At 48.2% G+C, this 21,851-nt stretch overlaps 1 protein-coding gene and 1 pseudogene across 3 annotated transcripts in view; one reads left to right on the top strand and one right to left on the bottom strand.

Annotated features, from left to right (window-relative positions):
* NTRK3 (neurotrophic receptor tyrosine kinase 3) overlaps positions 1-21,851 on the bottom strand; it is a 380,910-nt gene that overhangs the window by 193,329 nt on the left and 165,730 nt on the right. The window lies entirely within an intron of this gene.
* On the top strand, positions 14,575-15,091 carry LOC135361497 (ferritin light chain-like; annotated as a pseudogene).

Here is a 21,851-nt window from a genome sequence, read left to right as displayed (position 1 = left end):
TGGAAATGACCTAAATTTCAAACAGTTAAGGATACACTAAATCCCTTATTTGGAAAGGGCAAAAGGAAAGCACAAGGTAGAAAATAAAATTTGCCCGTTAATATCCGTACCTAGAAATAACCACAATTAGATTGCTGGCATGTTGTCTTTCCAACTTTTTTTCCTATGTATCTACACTAATTTGGGGGTTGCTGATAGAAAATCGGGACCATAATGAATATACTGACTTACAATCTGACTTGTTTTATGTAGCAAATATTGTAAATACTTTCATGCCATTAAATATTGTTCTACAACATATTTTAATGGTTTCATGGTGTTTCATTATTTGAATGAAGCATGATTTATGTAACAGATTCCATACTGTTGAGCATTTCAGTCACTTCCAATTTTCCACCATTACAAACAGTGTTTCAGTACCCAGCCTTTTATGTGAACTTCTGTGAACATCTGATTATTTCCTTAAGGTAATAGAAATGCCAAGACATGAAGTTGCTGAGTCAAAGAGAATATCCGTTTTTAATGTTTTTTTTTTCTTAAATACTGTCAACCCTCCAGAAAAGTTATAACAATTCATACCCCCAGAGCAGGAAATGAGAGCCCCCATTTCTCTACATTTAAACCATTGTGTATTATTATCATTTTAGCCAATTTAATAGGGGAAAACAATCTTGTAACTGATTTAATTAGTGTTTCTTTGATCCCTACTTAAGTTGAACAAACTTCCATATGTTTATTAGCCATTTTACTTTCTTTTTTTTTTTCTTTTTTTTATTCTGGGAATTGCCTGCTCCTGCCTTTTGTTTATCTTCTTCATGCTGATTTTTGAGAGCTTATTAGACCCAAAGGCAATTTACGAGGAAAAGTTACTCCAAAAGCCACTATGGGCCCGAGGATGAAACATCATTTACAGAAAGTCCCCATAGGTTTGGCTAAACCCCATGATGACCTGGATCTTCCAACCTTGGGGTCCAAAGGCCCCAGACTGGTGAGGGGAAGATCTGGGAGCCAGAGCTGAAAAGACAGAGGCCAGTCACTGGCCTGGTTCTCACCTGAGATGGGAGAGCAGCAAGTTAGGGACAGAAGCATGGCATTGGTGGCCCCAATATGGCAGACATTCGGGATCTCCACTGGAAAGGAAAGAAAGTGGGCACACAGAGATACCGCGGCCACAGTTTGTCCAATCAGTCAGGTTCAAAACAATTACTTATTTTCAAGAATTGAAGTGCCAGGACAGGGCAGCATCAGCCTCTGAGAGTCACCGGGTTTGGTTTCCCTAGTCTTAGCACTAAACTGAAAGAGGCTGGGATAGATTAGCCGGGAGGGGAATTTTAAAGCAGAGCTGTACATAGTTCACTTCTAGCACTGATTGGCAGAGGGCAGCTGCTTGGGTTGGAAAGAAAACTGTTTTCCAAAAGAGAACTGAAATCTCCCTCCTGCACAAGTGTGCCTGGCCTGGCAGAGGTTCAGGCCTCCACATATGGACCCTAGAAATGAGACAGAAAGCTTCAGGGCCTGGATCCAATGATGGGTACAGAGGCTCAGGAGGGGAGGGAGGTGGGGGTGGAGGTGGGATGAGGCAGGAGATGTCTCACACCTGCTGGACAACCAGGAGCAGCCCAATGCGTCCCCCTTGCTCCCGTCAGGGCCTTGACCCTATGCAAACCGCTTCCATGCTTTGTGCAGGCCACATTCCTCAATCCCACTGACCGACTATGTTTCCCAGCCAGAATCCAGGCACGCTAGCCTGATAAGGCTAATCCATCTCTTCAAGCAAACTTCCAACTACCTGGGACAAGTGCAGCCCCTTTCTGGAAGGCTGGCGGGCTGGTCATGAACACTCTGTCCTCTTGCGTACCTCCAACTTGCCAAGAGCCTCTGAATCGGAAAGGGCTGTGTAGACAGTGCTCTCTCTCCTGAGCACCCTGGCGTCCCTCTGCATCTCAAGATGGTGAAGATAGGGCCTTCCTCTGTATAAGGTGGCAACACGTGCCTGAGGCGGGGCTGGGCTCCCACACTCACTTATTCCGCCAGATTGCAATCCCTCCAGGGCCTGCTAAACCCATCCATAGCCTGGCTCCGAGGTTGACCTTTGGGATAAGGCTGAGGCAACTCAGTCAGAACCCCCCTGGGTGCTCTCAGTTCCACTGTGACCTTCTTGATCACTAAAGCCCTGCCTTGAGCAGGAGACCCTGCTCGTACTTTCCAAGGCTGACCTTTGACAGTGCCTTCCTCCACCTGGGCTCTGCCCTCATCCCTGCACCAATCATCTCCAAGCCCAGATTCTCAAGCACTGCGCTCAGAGGTCCACCGGAGAGTGGCGCCCCCCAGACTTCAGGGGGGAGGAAAGACGGGACGATGTTTCTATTTTTTAATGAACAAATCGTATGCATATAATTAAGAGAATCCAGTGCGCTGACCTTAGGCATATGGCTCAAGAAAATTTTTATGTAGGTATACACCCGTGTCACCACCAACCGCATCAAAACACAGAACATTTCCAGCCTTTCATGCCTCCTCCCAATCATTACCAGAACTGACCACTACTTAACTTCCACCAGCACTGATGAGGTTTGCTTATTTCAGAACTCTGTATAGATGGAATCACATAGCATGTTCTCTCTCGTGTCTGGCTTCTTTCACTCCACATAATGTCCCTGAGACATTTATTAACTTTGCTGCTGGCAGTAAGGGCCAAAGAATTTAGTGATTCCTATTCTAGAACACTGCGTATGCTTTCAAACTGTGTTCCAAGGAGAAAAAGGGGTCCAGCCAAGCAGGGTGGGGGGTGGGAGGAGAAGGGGGGATAATGGGGAGAGTGTGTTCCCTCGTGGTTCATCTGGTGAAGCTCTTTATCTGTGTTACACAGGAGGTTTCCATTAAGCTTTCTTTTGCCTAAAGGGTTCTAAGGCAAAACAACAATAACACAGTTCTAGAAGGTGCTCAGAATCTCTCCAAATATATGCTGTTTCTCTGCCCCTTAGTCAAAAACTGAAAAGAAAGAAGGAAGTTAGATAGAAAACACAATGGCCAACACACTTTGGGACATCTGGGTGATTCTGGGTGAAAAACAAGCTGATCATCCCTCGGGTATCCTTATTCCTATCGTAAGACCAGAAGACCTCGTATAAGACCAGAAGACCCCCCCGCCCCGACCGCAAGAATTGTTGTGTCCAGGAGATCCAAGACAGAAGCTGCCGACCCCCCACCCCACCCCGCTCTGGAGCCCCCTTCTCCTGGCCATGGAGGGTGGTTTTCCTAAGAGCCACACCTGAACACCAACAGGTATTTATGTTGCCGGGAAGGGTTAAGATAGTTTAGGCCAACACGGGATGTTTCCTAGTCAAGGAGTGGGCGGCAATGTCCCCCATGTCAATGTGGCTCATGTCAATTTCTCTTTCCCCCAAGGGTTCAAGGTCTTTGCACGAGTTAGATGTTGGCCCCTTCCCCGATGCAAAGGCACAGAGGAAATGTGTGGGGAACAATTCAATTCAGAGCAAAGGGACTGCAGGCTTGAGGAGTAAAAAGAACAAACCTAAGACTTGCTGGGGAGTCCCTTGGCTCCAAGCCCCACCCCTGGAGGAGAGGGGATGGGGTAAAGGGGAAGTGGGCAAGGCTGCTCCGCCTCTCATTCGGTCCCAGACCCTGGCGGAGACAGACACACCTTTTGACAAACACTCTTCCCCTAATTGTGAAGCCCCAGCGGATTGCAAGGGAAATTTAATCCATATGTCTCTGATTCATTTATACTTAACTCATCAACATGCTGTTTTGTAAGAGCCATTTTGTGTCCAAGTGCCTTTTTTTTTTTTAAAGCTCTTAAAACCCTGGGTTTTTTCTTCGAAACAGGAAATCATACTGTGCCAAGAGAACAGGAACTTGAACCCTCGGAGGTTCAAACTGGGTTCAAAGCTCCTGCTTCCCCAGAGACCCCCACCAAATAGAAGGGCGTCCTGCTGCCTCTTTGCTCCCCTGCACCACGCGGGGAAGCAGGGGTCCTCAAAGTAGCCCAATCAAACCAGGAGAAACCTGGAGAAAGCAGCAGCACCAGGCTATCTCGGGGTCAAAATGTTCTGTTCACAGCCAGGCCTGTGCTCTTCAGAGCCCACAGGGGCCTGCGGCCTGCAGGAGGGAGGGGAAATGTGCCAGGAGTTCCGTTCTGCTTCATTAGAAGTAGCATCTTTACTCAAAACAGAATCCTTACAAGCAGGTTCCTCTGGAAATGATCCGGGGCCCCTGGTCGGAGTTCAACTGCGGGCTTTGGCAAGGTCTCTGGAACGGCAGTGAATTGCAAGGTCCAAAGCAGCTGGATAGAAGAATGACGTGCCGTCCAGCCTCCCCTATGTGCTCTCCTGTTCCCTCACCTCCCCGAGACTCTTCTGCATCTGCACAGACACCACAAACACCTCTCCCTGCCCTCCGGCCCGGCCCAACTTGAAGGGTATCAAGGTGACAGTAAATGAGGGGGCTGATTTCCTTCAACCTCAGCAATAGCTATCAAGGCAGGCAGAGATTCTGCAAAAATAAAAATGTGCTGGGGGCCCCCATGAGCTCCGGTCAGGTCCGGTCTGGACCAACAAGGGAGCCTTAAGAGTCAACAACAGTAGCTGGCCCCCATGTGGGTGTGCACGCAGCACAGTTCATATAACCTACATTTCAGGGGCTGACCATCCTTGACTGCCTCCCTAGAGAGTAAGAAGAGAATTTAGCATGAATTCTTATGGTAAGGAATTCACAGGGTCAAAGAGGCAGAGAACCAGATAGCGATGTCAAATAAGGCAGAGGCGACCTCAGGGCAACAAAAGAATCTGTGACCGATAAAAGCCGCAATCCTCTCCTCCTTTTACACTGAGAAACAGGCTTAAAGCAAAACAGCACCAGGACAAGGGAGGGGCTCTCAGAACCCAGGGCACCACCACCCACAGCCAGGGAAGCACATTACTGTACAGTCGTTTGGATTGTTAATATTCACTTCCCGCCCCCTCCCAGCCCCACTGACTCTGGGTTTGGCAGGGTGACTTGCTTTGGGCAATAAAATGTAGGGAGAGTGACAGTGACAATTTCAAGTCAAGGCTTTAAGAGGCACGCCTGCCACCTGCCATCTGCTCGGCTACCCCAGCCGGTACCTCCAAATCAGAAATGTGGACGACCTAACCCACAACCTGGAGCAAAACTTCAGCCAAGCCCAGCTAGCATAAGCCAAACCCCAGCTGACCTATGGGCCTGGGGACAAGAAATAAATGCTTGCTGGAAGCAACTGAGACTGGATGCATTTGTTACCCAGCATTATGCGGCCAGAGCTGACTGAGACACAGGATCAAAATCTGGAATAACCAGACTATGAAGAAGCAGTTGGGTCAGCTCTGCCTTCTAGGCAAGATTGGCCCTGGCTCCGTCTTATTCCATAAAACTGATCCCCATGACTGTTCAAATCTCTGCCAATTGTTCGTTTATGACTTCATTCTGCAAACGGCTACTGAATCCATAGTGTGTAGCTGCTAGGAATAAAGAGATTAATCAGGACATAACGGTGGCCGTAAGGAGTGTATATGTCACGACAGACACACAGGTCGAAACTCTGCCATCTCAGGGGTGCGCCCAGCTACGGCGGGAAGCAGAGTGCAGGGGTGAAATAAAGGGTGACCAGGAAGGACCTCACGGGGAGGGGTGATGTCAGAGGCGTGGCTCGTAAGAGATAAGCAATGAGACTGTTCTCGTTGGAGAACTCTGCCTGAAGCATCCTTTCCCACCTCGTGGGCACACTCGCCTGGATTCACAGGGACAGATACGGCCACGGCTGCTCCCCTTATTTGTTCACATGTTCAAACCCTTTCCTTGAGCACCTACTATGTGCCTGCCCTGCAGTGTCCAATTCAGTGGGGAGCTGGAAAACCGGCTGGTCTAGGTTGAGATGCACCGTCATCGTGAAAACACACTGGATTTCAAAGACCGAGTACCAACTCATGAATGTCTAAATCACCTCATAAATTTTTAAAATCGGAAACATGTTGAAATGATACTGCTTTGGATGTATGGGGTTAAATAAAATACATTAGTGGAATTAATTTCACCCGTCTTTTTTTTTTTTAATATGGCTACTAGGAAACTTAAAGGACATATGTGGCTCTCATTATATTTCATGTAGACAGTACTGTGCTAGACTCTAGGCCCAAACCCGGCCACACATGAGACACCCCTGAGGATCTTCACATATTCTAAAGCCTAGGCTGCCCGCCACACCAATTAAATCAGAATCGCAGGGGTGGCACCAGGCATCAGTATTTTGTGAAGCTCCCCAAGGGATTGCAAGGTGCAGACAAGTTCAGGAAACCCTGCTCTAGAGAAAGGCAAAGGAAAAGGCACCGCCCTCTTTCCCTGGGGGGGGACACATGTGGTCTGTCACCATCCACGGTGACAAGTACAAATGTGCTGGGCCCACCCCCCAACACACACAAGGTATTTCAAGGAGAAATGGGGAGACAACACCCCTCTTCTGCCCCAGGCACATGTGGGCAGCTTTCCTCTGCTCAGGGGTCTTCCATGGGCTGTTCTCTGCGGGCCTCGGCCACCAAGACAGTGGTTTTTCAGGGGGCCAAGCCTAAGTCAAGAGCCATGTACCTGAGCAGACCCAGTCACAGAGACATTTCTAGCAATGAAATGTAGGCACAACTTAAAGCCAGTCTGCCCACACAGTTCATCTGAATATTAACTGAGTATGATGTAGACAATGTAACAATTAACAGGACACAGGGAGTTCCCCAGAGGCAAAGTGCGTACCACAGGGAGTCCTGAAATGCCTTTGGCTTGCACTTGGAAGCAAGAGTTGCTCCTGCAGAGTAAATAAGGTTCAAGAGCTAAGAAGCGGGAGGTGGTAGGGCCCCCTGCCCTGGAGACTCACTCAACCAGCTTGAGGTCTTGTGTTTTCTCAAGTAACCCTAGGGGAGTGCAGGGGGTGGGGGCTACTCTATTGGTCTCACCTTACTTGAATTTTGCCCCTCCCCCTCCCATCCCTCCTGCTAGAAGCACCTTCCCTGGAAATCAGTCTCTGCTATTTTTCCTGGTCCTTGGCCACAGAAAGCCCCGCGGCAAGTGGGAGCCAGAGAATAGTGGCAGTGTCCCGTGGTCCTGGAAAAGCAGTGGGCAATGCTGAGACTTTCCTCCTGAGAGCCATGGGCCAGGGCAAGGGGAACCAGACGGGGTGACACCCACAGAGAGCTGGGGGCTCCTCGCGAGACCCCCAACATCAGCGTCCTCGGAGCCCAGGGACATTAGACTCAGGACATGTTCCCCAAATTGACTGTCGTGATGGTTTCGTGGCTAGATAGAACATCAAATCCTCACGTTGTACACTTCAAATATTTCCAGATTGTTGTATGTGACTTACACCTCAATAAATCTGTTTTTAAAGGATCAGTGCTCTCGCTCTCTCTCTTTCTCTCAAATAATTAAAAAAATCTTAAAAAATAAAAAAATAAAAAAGTGGGGCGCCTGGGTGGCTCAGTTGGTTAAGCGACTGCCTTCGGCTCAGGTCATGATCCTGGAGTCCCTGGATCGAGTCCCGCATCAGGGCTCCCTGCTCGGCAGGGGGTCTGCTTCTCCCTCTGACCCTCCACCCTCTCATGTGCTCTCTCTCTCTCATTCTCTCTGTCTCAAATAAATAAATAAATAAAATCTTTAAAAATAAATAAATAAATAAATAAAAATTTAAAAAAGTGGGAGGGCACCTGGGTCGGTTAAGCATCTGCCTTCAGCTCAGGTCATGATCCCAGGGTCCTGGGATGGAGTCCTGCATCAGGCTCCTTGCTCAGCGGGGAGTCTGCTTGTCCCTCTCCCTCTGCCCCTCTTCCCCCAACTCATGCTCTCTCCCTCCTCTCTCTCTCAAATAAATAAATAAATAAATATCTTTAAAAAGATCAGTGCTGCGCTATGAGACTTTGGAAAAGTCATGAAACTTTCTATCTTCAGTTTCCCCAGCTACGAAAGGCACGCATTAAAGCAACCCGCCTTTATAGTGAGGTGGTCATGAGGAAAGCCCGCAAAACGCTTACCCAGAGGCTGGCCTGGAAATACCAGCGTCTATGTTTAATCTAGTAGTAATATTAATGATTAGCATTATCAGAGTAATAATTATAGCAATAATACAAGGCCGTAACTTAAGAGGCATGACAGGTTTCTGCTCATCCTATCAGGCCACTGCCATCTGCCATAAGAACAGCATGCTCTGGGGGCACCTGGGTGGCTCAGTCAGTTAAGCATCTGCCTTCAGCTTGCGTCATGTTCTCAGGGTCCTGGGATCGAGCCCCACATCAGGCTCCCTGTTCAGGGGGAGCCTGCTTCTCCCTCTGCCCCTCCCCTCACTCATGCTCTCTCTCTTCTCTCTCTCTCTCCCTCTCTCAAATAAATAAATAATATTAAAAAAAAAAGAACAGCATGCTCTGTCCCTTCAGGCCAGGCTCTGGAATGAGAAACGGCTCCTGGTAATAGTGATAATATAGGATTCACAGTAATAATATAGTAAGAGTGTTAATAATAAGAGCATGTGTTAATAGCAATATAATACATACAATGTTAGTATAACTTTATACTATACAGATACCAGCATATATAACATATTACCATAACAGCATAAACATTGTAATCAAGTAAAAGTAATATAGTAATAATAGTAGTGATAATGATTGTTGAAGGTAAGAGCAGCATGGAAGCTCTCAGCGCGAGCATGAGCGAGTATTTATCATTCAAGGAACTAGGGCACATGGTTCCTATCTTGGAAGGCCCTGTCGCACAGTATGGTTTAGAATGCAGGGGTTAGCTCCTGGATATTTACCCAAAGAAAATGAAACCATTAATTTGAAAAAAATACATGCACCCCTATGTTTACTGCAGCATTACCTACAATAGCCAAATTATGGAAGCAGCCCAAGTGTCCATCGATAGATGAATGGATAAAGAAGAGGTGGTATTTTATAAATATATATGTATATATATAAAATAGTCCACTATATATATATTCCACTCAGTCATAGAAAGGAATGAAATCTTGCTGTTTGCCACAACATGGACAGAGCTAGAGAGTATAATGCTAAGTGAAATAAGTCAGAGAAAGACAAATACCATATACTCTCACTCATATGTAGAATTTAAGAAACAGAACAAAAGAAGAGAGAAAAGAGATTAATAAAAAAAAAAAAAAACAAAACAGATTCTTAACTCTATTATAGAGAACAAACTGATAGTTACCAGAGGGGAGGTGGGTGGGAGGATGGGGGAAATAGGTGAAGCGAATGAAGAGTACACTTATAGTAATGAGCACTGAATGACGTATAGAACTGCTGAATCACTGTATTGTACACCTGAAACTAAGATAACACTGTATGTTAATTATATTGGAACTTAAAAAGTAAATACATAGGGGGCGCCTGGGTGGCTCAGTTGGTTAAGCGACTGCCTTCGGCTCAGGTCATGATCCTGGAGTCCCGGGATCGAGTCCCACATCGGGCTCCCTGCTCAGCAGGGAGTCTGCTTCTCCCTCTGACCCTCCCCCCTCTCATGCTCTCTGTCTCTCATTCTGTCTCAAATAAATAAAAATTAAAATTAAAAAAATCTTAAAAAAAAAAAGTAAATACATAGAAAACTTTCTAAAAAGAATGTGGGTGTGGGGTGCCTGGGTGGCCCAGTCATTAAGCGTCTGCCTTCGGCTCAGGTCATGATCGAGCCCCACATCGGGCTCTCTGCTTGGCGGGAAGCCTGCTTTTCCTTCTATTCCCCCTGCTTGTGTTCCTGCTCTTGCTATCTCTCTGTCAAACAAATAAATAAAATCTTAAAAAAGAATGCGGGTGTTAGGGCTCAATCCTGGCTTTCCTACCTTCTAGCTGTGTGGCTTCATGTAGGCTGCTTAACTTCTCTGATCTTCAGTGTCTCCATGTGTAAATGGAGCTAAATCCATTACTGCCTCTTAGGGTTACTCTGAGCGTCCAATGGGAATATTCACACTCTGCGCTGAGCCCAGTTCCCAGCACAGAGCTGATTAAGGAACGCTGGCTAGTTTCCTCTCCTCAGCCATCATCCTCATCAAAGCCACCAAAACTGAGGCCACTCAGCCCTGCCTGTGGGCTGCATGACAACTGAGCTGTCCTTAGTGTGGCGAGATGGAGGGGAGATGGGTCTGGAAACCAATATGCCTGCGTTCAAAGCCCACTCTCCCACGTCCCAGCGACATGCCTGGAGGCCGGTTACACAACCTTTCTGAGCTCAGCTCTGTTATCTAAAAAATAATTTAATAACCAAGAGCCTTAAAAATGCGTATTATTTAACCCGACCACTCATTCTCTAGAAATTTAGCCCAGGGAAATAATCAGAGATGTACACAGAGATTTATGTACACTGATGTCCATCAGCACATTTTAAAAATAGTGACTAGCTGGGAATAACAGAGTGTCCCACATAGGAGATTAATTATATTATGGTACATCCAAATGAGGTAATCCTGTTCATCCACTAAAAAACATGTTGTCAAAGACTATTTAAAGACACAAGGGAGATGTTCACGACATTAACAACAACAAAAAAAAGTGGTTTACAAAACTACCCAGGTCACTGTTAGCCTTAGGGCATCTTGGGTGAATTTGAGGAAGATGCTCCCCCTCTGATGGACGCTGCTTCTTGACCCCATCTCCAGCCTCCACTCCCTGCCCTTGAGCAGGGCACAGCCTGCACTACCAAACATGGCAATCCTTCCTGCCTCCTCCCATTATGTCCCACACAGCGGCCCCTTCTAAAAGACAGATCAGCTCATGTCCCTCCCCTGCTTTACACACTTGACAGGCTCCCTGCTTACTCAGAATGGCCACCAGAGTCTCTATCATGCCCAGAAGGCCCCGTGTGGCCTGGTCCCACATACTCTCACTAACTTCAACGTCTACTAACCCTCCCACTCCCTCCCTTCCTCCAGGCCCTGTCCTCCTTACTGTTCTTTGAACATGTCAGACATGCTTTCACCTCAGGGCCTTTGCACTGGCAGCTCCCTCTGTCAGGAACATGCTTCCCCAGATATCTGCATGGCTCACCACCTCATCTCTGTCAGATTTACTCAAAGAACTCAGATCATCATTTGCATCAATGCATCAAATCATCGTTACACCCTTCCAATTAGGACTTTTTTCCTCTAGCCATCCTATCAAAACCTGTAGCCTCCCCTCACTGCACCCTGTCTTCCCGGCTCCTTTTCTCCAGTGTGGATCACCTCAGCATGTGGTGACTAGTGAGCATTGGCTCCTTTTGCTTTTCTTTCTTCTTTTTTTTTTTTTTATTTAACTTTAATTATTTATTTGACAGAGAGAGAGAGAGCAAGAGCAGGAACACAAGCAAGGGAAGTGGAAGAAGGAGAAGCAGACTCCCCGCGGAGCAGGGAGCCCGATGTGGGGCTCTATCCCAGGACCCTGGGATCATGATCTGAGCTGAAGGCAGACACTTAATGACTGAGCCACCCAGGCACCCCTTGGCTGCTTTTTCTGAATCAGACATGGCACTTTAGGGAAGGCAAAGTTGGTGTCTCTTATTTTGGGGCTTACAAAAGAGAATGAAGTCATATCCATTTATCAGCCAAAAAACAAAGCAAAATCCCTGCCAGGCCCCCAATTTCTCCAGCACCGAGACCCTGCTTTGTCCTGCCAGTCCTCCCAGCAAGTAGAGGCCTGTCTTTGTGCCCCATCCCGGGACCCACACCTGTCTCGTCACTGACTCCCATGTAGATCACCACCTGTCAGGTTTCGGCCAAGCTTGCTGGATCCACTCCAGGGCCTCTGTTCCTGTGTGTTCTCTGGGAACACTCCTCCCCCAGGGTCTGTGAGGCCTATTCCCTCTGGGCTCAGCTGGCCCTCATTCTAGAGACTTCCCTATCCAGCAGAGCCCCCCAGCCCCTCCACCTGGCTGCATCTTCTCAACCTTCTTCAGGGTAGCATATATCAGCACCTGACATGTTAGACATGTATTTCTTGGTGTACTATTTGTCCCCCCTGTCCCCACTGGGGTAGAAGCATCACGAGAGCAGAGACTCTATTTACTGCTGAACCCTAATATGTAAACTAGTACTTGGTACATTGTGGATGCTCAAAAATGAAGAAAAAAGCAAGCAAGGGTGGGAGGGAGGAACCCACCCCCTAGGCCACACAGATAAGCATTCTTCTATCCATATCTCCATAAAGAAGGGGAAAAGAGTGAGGTCTGCTGAGAATCTCCATCATAAAGATCACTAGCAAACCCCAGGAGGAGATCCTTACTGCAAATCTAGCCACAGTCCTTTCTTCTTTAGAAATGAAATAACAGAGGACTTTTCTCCAGTCATTCCTGGGAAGTTAACACCAAACAGACAAAAACATTCACAGTTGGCTGATAACTTTCAGGATCTAGCTTTGCATGGGTTTCCTCCACCTTCTCCTCGTCCCATAAGCCTCAGTGCCCCAGCGGCTCCTGACCGGCCCACAGTCCCACAGCATCCTCTGCCCAGGCACCAGACCCTGGCAAAGCCAGGAGGCAGCTGGTTCCTCGCAGCCGCTCCTGCCTATCTCCTCCTCTTGGGTGGCAAGGCCACTGTCTCCAGCCCCAAGTGGTGCGGACAAGCGCAGCTTCTCAGACAATTTAGGTACATTGCTGCTCTGGCCCAGCCCTCTGGGAGCCTGGTGCATGCTGCTTGGTGCTCAAGACATCTGACCAAAACTCTCCCCGTAAAAAAAAAAAAAAACAGCCAACACCCATTACAGGACAGCTGCTGATTTCCAAATTTAATCCGCATGCCTCCTCTGTGATCTGTGACCCACAGAAAAGCCAGAGGCCCGATCTCTATTATGACATTTGCTGTGGCTCTAAATGGGGAACTGAGATAAATTGGGAACTGGTTTTATTACCTGCCACTTAGCCCAGTCAAAGCCAGGGGGGCTCAACTTCTCATTAAACAGATGCTTAAAAAGGGACTTTGGAAAGACCAGCATACCTGCTGGGAATTAGGGCAGATTCATGGTATCTTAATGTCAGGGAAGGAATTATCAGGAACAGCAAATGGATGTCAGTTCACATGTCCACCCCGATCAAGTGGTAGTGGCAGACTAAGGCACTGTGTTGAGAAGGCTTCTGTGCCTGAGCCTACGCTGACCAGTGCTGGGATCAATTAGTGATGTCTGCCATGAGCCAAGGATGGGGAGATCGCACATCTGACCCATACATGTGGCTAGAAGGAAAGGGGAGTGTTCCTTGGTCATGGCTCTTGGACTCTTTTTATCTCCATGGCTCACCTGCCAGACAAATGTCCCCCAAGTTATGAGCAATTCCCAGTGAGGCTAACTAAAACGCCACCCCTTTCTGTCCTCCTCCAGAGAACACATCAGAAGGCAAGTTAGCGAAAGAATCGTGAATCTGCCCTAATTTACGGAAAAAGGTAAACCTTCTGCAGAAGTCGGCATTTTCATACTGCTAACAAATTACATGCATCCTGTCTCGCAGTGGATCATACGTCGAAACGTGGCAAACGGGAAGCACGACTCTCAGACGCCCTCCTGCCTGGCACAGGTGTGACGAGCCAGGCGCGGCCTCCCGAGCAGCTCGGGTGCACTCGGCCAGCAGCCCAGGCCCAGCCCCGGGCTCCTCAAAAGCCAGACAACCCCCCCACCCCCGGGCACGCGGGGCTGGTGGGTCAGAGAAACACGAGAGCCCACAGACCCTTTGGGGCTGGGCCCCAGCTCCGGTCACCAAGGCTCCAGAGCTCAGATCACCGTGGACGTTCCCACTACATGGCGTCAAAGGCCAGGGCCTGGCCGTCCTGGATCCAACCAGCTTCCTTTGACCTCCAACCCTGGAACATTAGAGCAATGGCCTTACCTGTGGTAAGTCTGAGTCATAAGCAGGACCAGGGCCTGGATTCAATCTCCAGTGGGGAGAGATTTGCTTTCCCATCCCTGGGGTCTTCATGTTGCCAGGGTGCTGACCCTCTTGAGGAAATCAGGCCACCAGGCGAGGCTGACCCCCTGGTCAGCCCCAGCAGTATGAAGGCGTGTTAGTTTGCTGCTGTAACAGGATAATCACAAACTCAGTGGCTTCAGACGAGGGACATGTATTGGCTCATAGTTCTGGAGGCCAGAAGGTGGAATCAGAATCGCTAAGCCCAAACCAAGGGGTCAGCAGGGCTATGCTCCCTCCGGAGGCTCTTGGGGATGATCTGATCTTAGACTGTCCCAGCTTCTGGGGCATGTCAGCACTCCTTGGCTTGTGACTACATCACTCCAATCTTCAAGGCCTGCACCTTCAAACCTCTCAGCCCATTCTCCCACTATGAGGGTCAAATCTCCCTCAGCCTCTCTCTTGAAAGGATACGTAGGGGCAGTGCCCCTGGCGGTTCCCAGATGTGTCTCTTGCTTCACCAGTGCTTGGACTGAATAGACCCAAGGATACTCTTTCTTGCAGCCTCCGACCACCCTCCAACCTTTTGTCTAGTCACAACCTTTGGACCCATCTTCTCGGCCATCCTCTGGCTCTGAGACCAGCCAACACTGTATTTTGAGCGTAGCTCCTTATTACCAATTAACCATGCACTCCCAGATTGGTCAGAATCATCCCAGCGAGGTGGAGGCCGCCATCAACCACCTGGTCAACATGCATCTTCGGGCCTCCTACACCTACCTCTCTCTGGGCTTCTATTTCGACTGTGACGATCTGGCTCTGGAGGGCATGGGCCACTTCTTCTGAGAGTTGACTGAGAAGCACAAGGGCCCTGAGCGTCTCCTGAAGATGCAAAACCAGCATGGCAGCCACACCCTCTTTCAAGACATGCAGGAGTCACCCCAAGATAAGTGGGGTCAAACCCTGGATGCCAGGGAAGCTGCCATGATCCTGAAGAAGAACCTGAACGAGGTAGGTCTGCAGGCCCTGGGTTCTGCCCGCATAGACCCCCATGCCTGGACTTCCTGGGGAAGTACCTCCTGGATGAGGAGGTGAAACTCATCAAGAAGATGGGAGACAGACCACCTGAATCACCTCTGCAGGCCGGCTGGCTGGCCCCCAAGCTGGGCTGGGTGAGTAGCTCTTTGAAAGGCTCCCCCTCTAGCACCACTAGGAGCCTCTGGAGCCCAGCAGTCTTTGAGGGGTCCCTCCGGCATCCCCCTGGTGCCAGGGCCTGTACCTGAGCCTCTCCCTGCAGCCACCAGGCAGCTTTTTAAGCCCCCTGGAGCCCTTGAGCAAGCCCTGGACCACATGGATACAATAAAGCTTTCTGCGCGAGCATGAGGCATGTGGACGCAGGTGCGGGGGGACACACACACACACACACACACAAAATGATACCCATGGCTTCATTTAGACCCCACCTGGTAATCCAGGATAACCTCCCCATCTCAAAATCCTTAATTTAATCACATCTGCAAAGACCCTTTTTCCTTATAAGGTACTATTTACAGGTTCCAAGGATGGAGACCTGATATTTTGGGGGAGGAAGGGGCGGGGAGGCGGCATTATTCTGCCTACCACAGAAGGTAAAACCAAGTGTCACTTTACTTCAGTGTAAAACATAAAATTATTTTCCCTTGATAAGAAACCTCAGACAGATGGGGAAGCATTTTTTGGCAAGGAGGAACCTCAATTTGGATCACAAAGTCAAGAATCTTTTCTTCTCCTTTAAAAAGCCAGTTCTGGAGAGAACTGGAAACAAAGGAGGAACGATATCCTCGTATCACCACCAAATGGGCAGCAGGACTAGGGCACAGGGAAGGGAATGGATTGGAAGGGGCAAAAGACCCTCAGGTCAGGATTTTCACAGACAGGCTCTGTCTGCATCTAGAGGTCGTGTTATTTCCAACTACAGCATATTTGTCTCAGGTGACGCAAGTGGTCATCATAATGGCGATCATACACTCTGATCTCAGAGCCGCCACGGTAACCACAGCGAGGGCATCACCCCTGCCGTGGGCACTCTGGACCAGAAGGCAGAGTTCTAGCGAATGACTCAGGGAGAGCCCTTTAACCCTCTCTCTGGGCTTCAGTATTTTTTTGTTATAAAGTTAACAGTAATAATATGGGCCCTCTACTTATCTTGTGTAAAGCGCTCTCATTTACTGAATGTCTCAACAACACAAGGGGTATCCTCCCCATTTCTACAGGAAACTGAGGGCAGGGGAGAGCAAACTGCCTGAGCCAGGTCACCCACGTGGTGCAGCCAGGATTGCACAGGGGCCCCCCCTCCCTACCCCCCGACACTGAATGCCATGATACAAGGAGAGGATGCATCCCTATTCCCCTCGAAGGATAGTGCAGCGCCTTGGAAACTCTTTAGAAAAAGCTGGTGGAGTGGGCTCCTCTTGCTGCAGCCTTGGGAGGAAAGTGAGCTGTGGAGAGGTCTTGGAAGAAAGAAGAAATCTTCTAGGAGCTTCCCAAAGCAGATCCCTCCCAGCCTCCAGAGAAGGCTGGGAGGAAAAATGAGATCATACCTATAAAATACTCTGCCTTCCGGGAAGAAGGATTACGTGTAGATGGTAAGCACGCACGCCCGAGGCCCGAGGGCTAGGCTGTGCACAGATTCAGAAACCAGGGCCTGTGGGATTATCTAGCCCTGCAGCAATGCTAACTGACGGAGCAAGGCTCCACTGCCCGGCAGATGTGAATGCATATTCCTCCCTAAATAGCTGATTTACTCCTAGGGAATAACTTAGGCAGTGGGAAGAATGAGGCTCAGTGTTTTCTGTTGTTGTGAATTATTATTATTGCTTAGATTAAATCTGTCCAAACCCATCACAACAGAATGAAACTGATTGGCCAAATGCTTATTACAGAATTATTAGTAGAAATTTAATAGCTAAATGAGGGTGTAAAGCTCCTAGATCTTGTTTAGGTAAGCAGTGGCTTCCCAACACCCATTACCTGGGAGTTGTGGGTAAATCCAAACCGATGGCACACAGGGCCTGCATTAACAGTACCTGCCACCAAGGCCCTAGACTCTCTTTTAGTTCCACTGACATCAGAACATCACAAGAACAAAGATGGGAAGCATTCACATTCTCTAGAGAGTTGACTGTCTTCATACCAATGGTCACATTCTAGAATTTAATAATCCCCTCAGAATACATTCTGGCTGGGAAGCCACATAAAGAAATAGCTGCTATTCTGCTATTTGGAGGGAATATTTCAACAAAAGTGAGCTTATCCCCTTTCTCCTTCTTGCTGAAATGGGACTGAGAGCTGACTGTACAAAACCCAGTCCCTTTCCAGACCCGTGCGCTGTCCTATCCAATTAATTGCAGATCAACATCAAATCTCCAAACACAAACTTCAAAAAAGACAATGAATTGTAAATCCATTACAACCCAAATAAATGGGAGCCTAACCCTCCTCAGAGTTGAAAGGCTGGAGGAGGAGTAAAGCTGAGGTCTAAAGATTTAGCTCTGGTATTCTGGCGCCCTTAAGGATGAGGTGGGAGAAAATGTTAAGGTTTGGCTACTCCAATTTCTCCAAATTCTACTCCAAAAGTATCTACATCTCCAAACCACCAATTCCCCTTCCTTTTTTTTTTATTACTTTTTATTGTGAAATGATTATAGACCCACAGGAAGTTGCAAAAATAGTACAGAAAGATCCCACATAGCCCATCACCTAGCTTCCCCCAATGATGACATCTCACATAACCACAGTACCCGATCAAAAGCAGAAAATGGATTGGCACGCTCTTACTCAGATTTCACCAGAAAGCCCAATCCCCTTCTGCATGTGGCCATTTGTCCATTTTTAGCTGCCCAGCATTCATTCCCTAACAGCAATTTGATTTCCTTTAGGGGAATCATCTTTCTTCTATCGTACGTGGTATAAAATGGGAGGATAATTTTAGGTGCTGACCTTCCAAAAGGAAGCCAAAGTGACCTCTCTCCCACTCCACACTCAGAAACAAACAAGGGGACTGAGGGCACCTTTACCACTCAGTTCCACTACAAGATGTTAACGATACAGTCATCTTGCTACATCATAGAACAAAATCATATTCCCTGCCATTTCGCAAACCAGCACTCTCCTCCCCAGTCCCATTACATTCTGAGTGACCTCCACATCCTTCTGTCAATTAGCTTCTGCCTGGTGGGCAAGAATCCGTTTCTGTTGCTTGTAATCACAAACGCCTGGGCTGGGATCATGCCCATTCATTCAAGAAGATCCTGGGGCACCTGGGTGGCTCGGTCGGTTAATCATCCGACTTTGGATCTCAGCTCAGGTTTTGATCTCAGGGTCGTGAGTTCAAGCCCCATGCTGGGCTCCACACTAGGCATGGAGCCTACAAAAAAACAAACAAAAACAAAAACAAACCAAAAAAAACAAAAAACAATCCCACTACACCTTGACATGGACCGGGGGCTCAGCAGCAGCATCTGCCCCTACCCCACATCCCTGGCCCACCTGAGTTTACTGACAACTATGGCAGATAGTCTCAGCACCCTGACTACAACCCCCCTCAAGAGCCTGCATTTTACTTCTCTGCCTGAGGGTTTCCTCCAGCACCACAGAAGTGTGCTTGGGCCCAAGCAGGTACACTTGAAATCAGGGGAAGAGTGAACACCCTTGGAGACAAGCACAACCGGTGAATGGAGGATAGGGGGTCCGTGAGTAGACGTCCCCATCCCTGGATCTCCACGGGGAGCAATTCTGAGGCATGTCCCAGTCAGTTTCTCAGAACATCCCCAGCCGGGTGACGCTCCAGGCGCCCACAGCAGAAATCGCTCAGTGTCACACCTGTCTTCGGAAAACTCACCTTTCCTTCACACTTTCCCACTTGCTCCCATAGGCTTCCTGGAATCACCTCCCAGATAAACTACCTGCCCACCAAGTCCTTGGCTCAGAGTCGGCTTTGGGTCAACCTGAACTTGAGACTAAAACACAGAAAAGACTTTCAGAGCCCACCTAAAAGAAAGAAGAGCGAGTGTGCCGGAGCTTTGTGGCTTATTTGGGGGAAGGTGGCGTGGACATTAAGCACCTGTGGCTAGGGCTACAGGCAGAAATGGTAATATTTCACATATATTGGGTTAAATAAGATAAAGTATTAATATTACTTTCACCTGTTTCATTTTACATTGATGAATAGGTCTACTAGAAAATTTAACATTACATGTGTGGCTCAAATATATTTCTATCAAACGGTGCTGGTGGAAGGAACATGTCAGGTAGCAGTCGCGATGTTATTGCTACCATCACTGATGTTGTTAGCATGAGAAAATGAATGGACCAGACTACTGCGAAGAGTGCCACAGTTATTTATATGTCTATCTGAGGAACTCCTAGGGTAACAGTAACTCACGGACAAAAACGTTTTTACTCAGTGCAAGGAGTGGGGAGAGGTACTTTCCTATGCTGACCATGGCTTTGTCAATTGGTCAAACTCTTCTGTAAAGCAGTATGTTCATCCTCCCCGTCAATATAGGGGATTAATTCCATCATCAGGAATCTAAACTATGGGATTAATCCTAACTCAGGAAAATGATAAGCACAAAGATGTTCACCTCATTGGTATTTATCACTGTACTTATAACCTAAGTGACCAATAAAAAAGGGGAATGATAAAATGTAAAAAGATAGATTTACTTGGATTGAAAAGCTTGTAATCCTTAAGTATGATGGTTATGATGATTACATATACATATAATAAGGCCACACTATGTGAAAGCAAAGACATAAAATTGTATCCACAGCATGGGCGCCTGGGTGGCTCAGTTGGTTAAGCGACTGCCTTCAGCTCAGGTCATGATCCTGGAGTCCCTGGATCGAGTCCCGCATCGGGCTCCCTGCTCAGCAGGGAGTCTGCTTCTCCCTCTGACCCTCCCCCCTCTCATACTCTCTCTCTCTCTCTCATTCTCTCTCTCAAATAAATAAATAGAATCTTTAAAAAAAAATTGTATCCACAGCATGATAAATTTGTGAAATGGACAGACAGCAAATATGCCAAGATTTGTGTAAACAGTGGTCATTTGGGGGGTGTAAGGGCGATTTCATGTTTTTCTCTATTTCCTGAGTTAATGTTATGGGCATTTGCTATTTTGTTAACAAAGAAAACAACCTTCTTTCACACATGAGCCATTGCAAGTATGTGCTTGTTTGCAAAGGACACATCAATCTATAGTAACCTTCCATTTTGTCACATTTATATTACAAAATCTATCTTTTCCTATGACAAGAAGGAACAAAGGTACATCCAATCCAAGCTACTTCTGAAACAGGGAGGTCAACAGAAGAAGCACATCGTCTATGGGGCCGGCATACACCATAAGCAAGAAGAGCGAGAGACACCTGCCCACGGCAGTGAGGTGTCTTCGTGACTGACAAAAAACGGGTGGGGGAGTAAGGAGGCTGGAGGCAGGGATGAGTGGCCTTCAGAAAAGCTACCGACGTGGCCTCTACAGAATCTTCCCTGAAAAATGAATCCAAATGGGCTCGACTGTGCATGCCATCAGCCCCCAACATTCGCAAGGCGCTAAGCTTTATTTACAGGGGCTTATCTTTGATGCCATTCGTGGAGCTTCAGGAAGTCCGGCACGTGAGCCATGAAGGTGCTCGGATGAGGACAGCACAGACCCCGGTGGGATGGAAACGCTCACAGAGAGACAGCAAACAACAGAACTCATGATAAAATTCAGTGTCCTCACGCGGGGGCCCCCCGTTAGCGGGCAGGCTACGGAGAGGTTGGAGGGAGGCCTACAGAACGTGCTCACATCTTTATTAACCATCTGGAAAAAGATGGAAGCAGGACATTAATTCATAAGGAATGAGTCCGCAAGGGCCAGAGGACTAGATGGGTACCAGCGAAGGATGGTGAGGGGCGGAGTCAGGACAGGAGGAGGATGCGTGACAGCGCTTGCTCAGGGCGCAGCAAATGAGACATCCCCCCTTGGCCACAACACCTAGGGAGTGGTCCAAACTCAGTGATCAAGAGAAATAAGACTGCCAAGGAAGAGTGTAAAGAAAATCAACATTAATGTAAAAACCTATTGATTGTTTTTAACCTTGATTACTGGGGGTTTCTGGCACCTTCTTACGTTTTGTGCCCAAGGCTGCACTCACTTCTTTGTAATCCTGAAAGACACTCAGGAAAGGGAAGGGGGTGGCGTGAATGACACTCTGTGCCCGCAAAGCCAGCTGGAGAGCACAGGGTTGAAAGAACAGAGCAGGCGCCGAGCGGCGCAAGGCCTGGCTATCGCAGAAGGGGGACTGAGGACCAGCGAGGAGCTGTAAGCGGCTCTGGGGTGGTGGCCAGGGGAAGCACGGTGGGCAGGTCGTTAGCAGAGAGATGGCAGGGACTTGGAGGCAGCTCACAGAACCAGGGGAAGCGGTCCATATGGGAAGCCTGACTGGATTTGGAAATGCAAGGGAAAACGTGACCCCACTGAGGAAAAGCAAACAAGATGATGTGGAGGGGAGCCAGGGAGAGAGAAGAGACAAGGTGCCTCGGCTGGGGTCCCTGCTAAAAGCTGCCACAGGCTTTAACCGCAAGATGCTGGATGAGGGGAAAGACCGCGATGGTGTATGTTCTCAAGAGGAACAGGAATTCCAATGCGGGGCCCTGAAGTTTTCCGATTCACCCCATCCCTTAATTGCCCAAGTATTCCCTAAAACTCTTAAAGATTTATGAGACAAGGAGGCCAGATTTTAAGCTCATAGAGAAGCAAAATGTTACGGTGGGAGGAACACAGCATCCAGAGTCAAGAGACCATGTTCTAGCCTGGCTCTGCCCCAACCAACAGTGTTCTCCAAGAAGTCACTTGATCTCTCTCCAAAAGTCTCCAGCTCTGTATCAGAAACGGGGGGGCGGTGGGGAGGAAGGACTTAAAACCACTCGTCTCTCACTC

Source organism: Mirounga angustirostris, unplaced genomic scaffold, assembly GCF_029215605.1.
Source record: "Mirounga angustirostris isolate CCGP_5_RB_7025 unplaced genomic scaffold, mMirAng1.0.hap1 SCAF_9, whole genome shotgun sequence".
Classification (NCBI taxonomy): domain Eukaryota; kingdom Metazoa; phylum Chordata; class Mammalia; order Carnivora; family Phocidae; genus Mirounga; species Mirounga angustirostris.
This window is presented reverse-complemented; position numbering and strand designations above follow the sequence as displayed.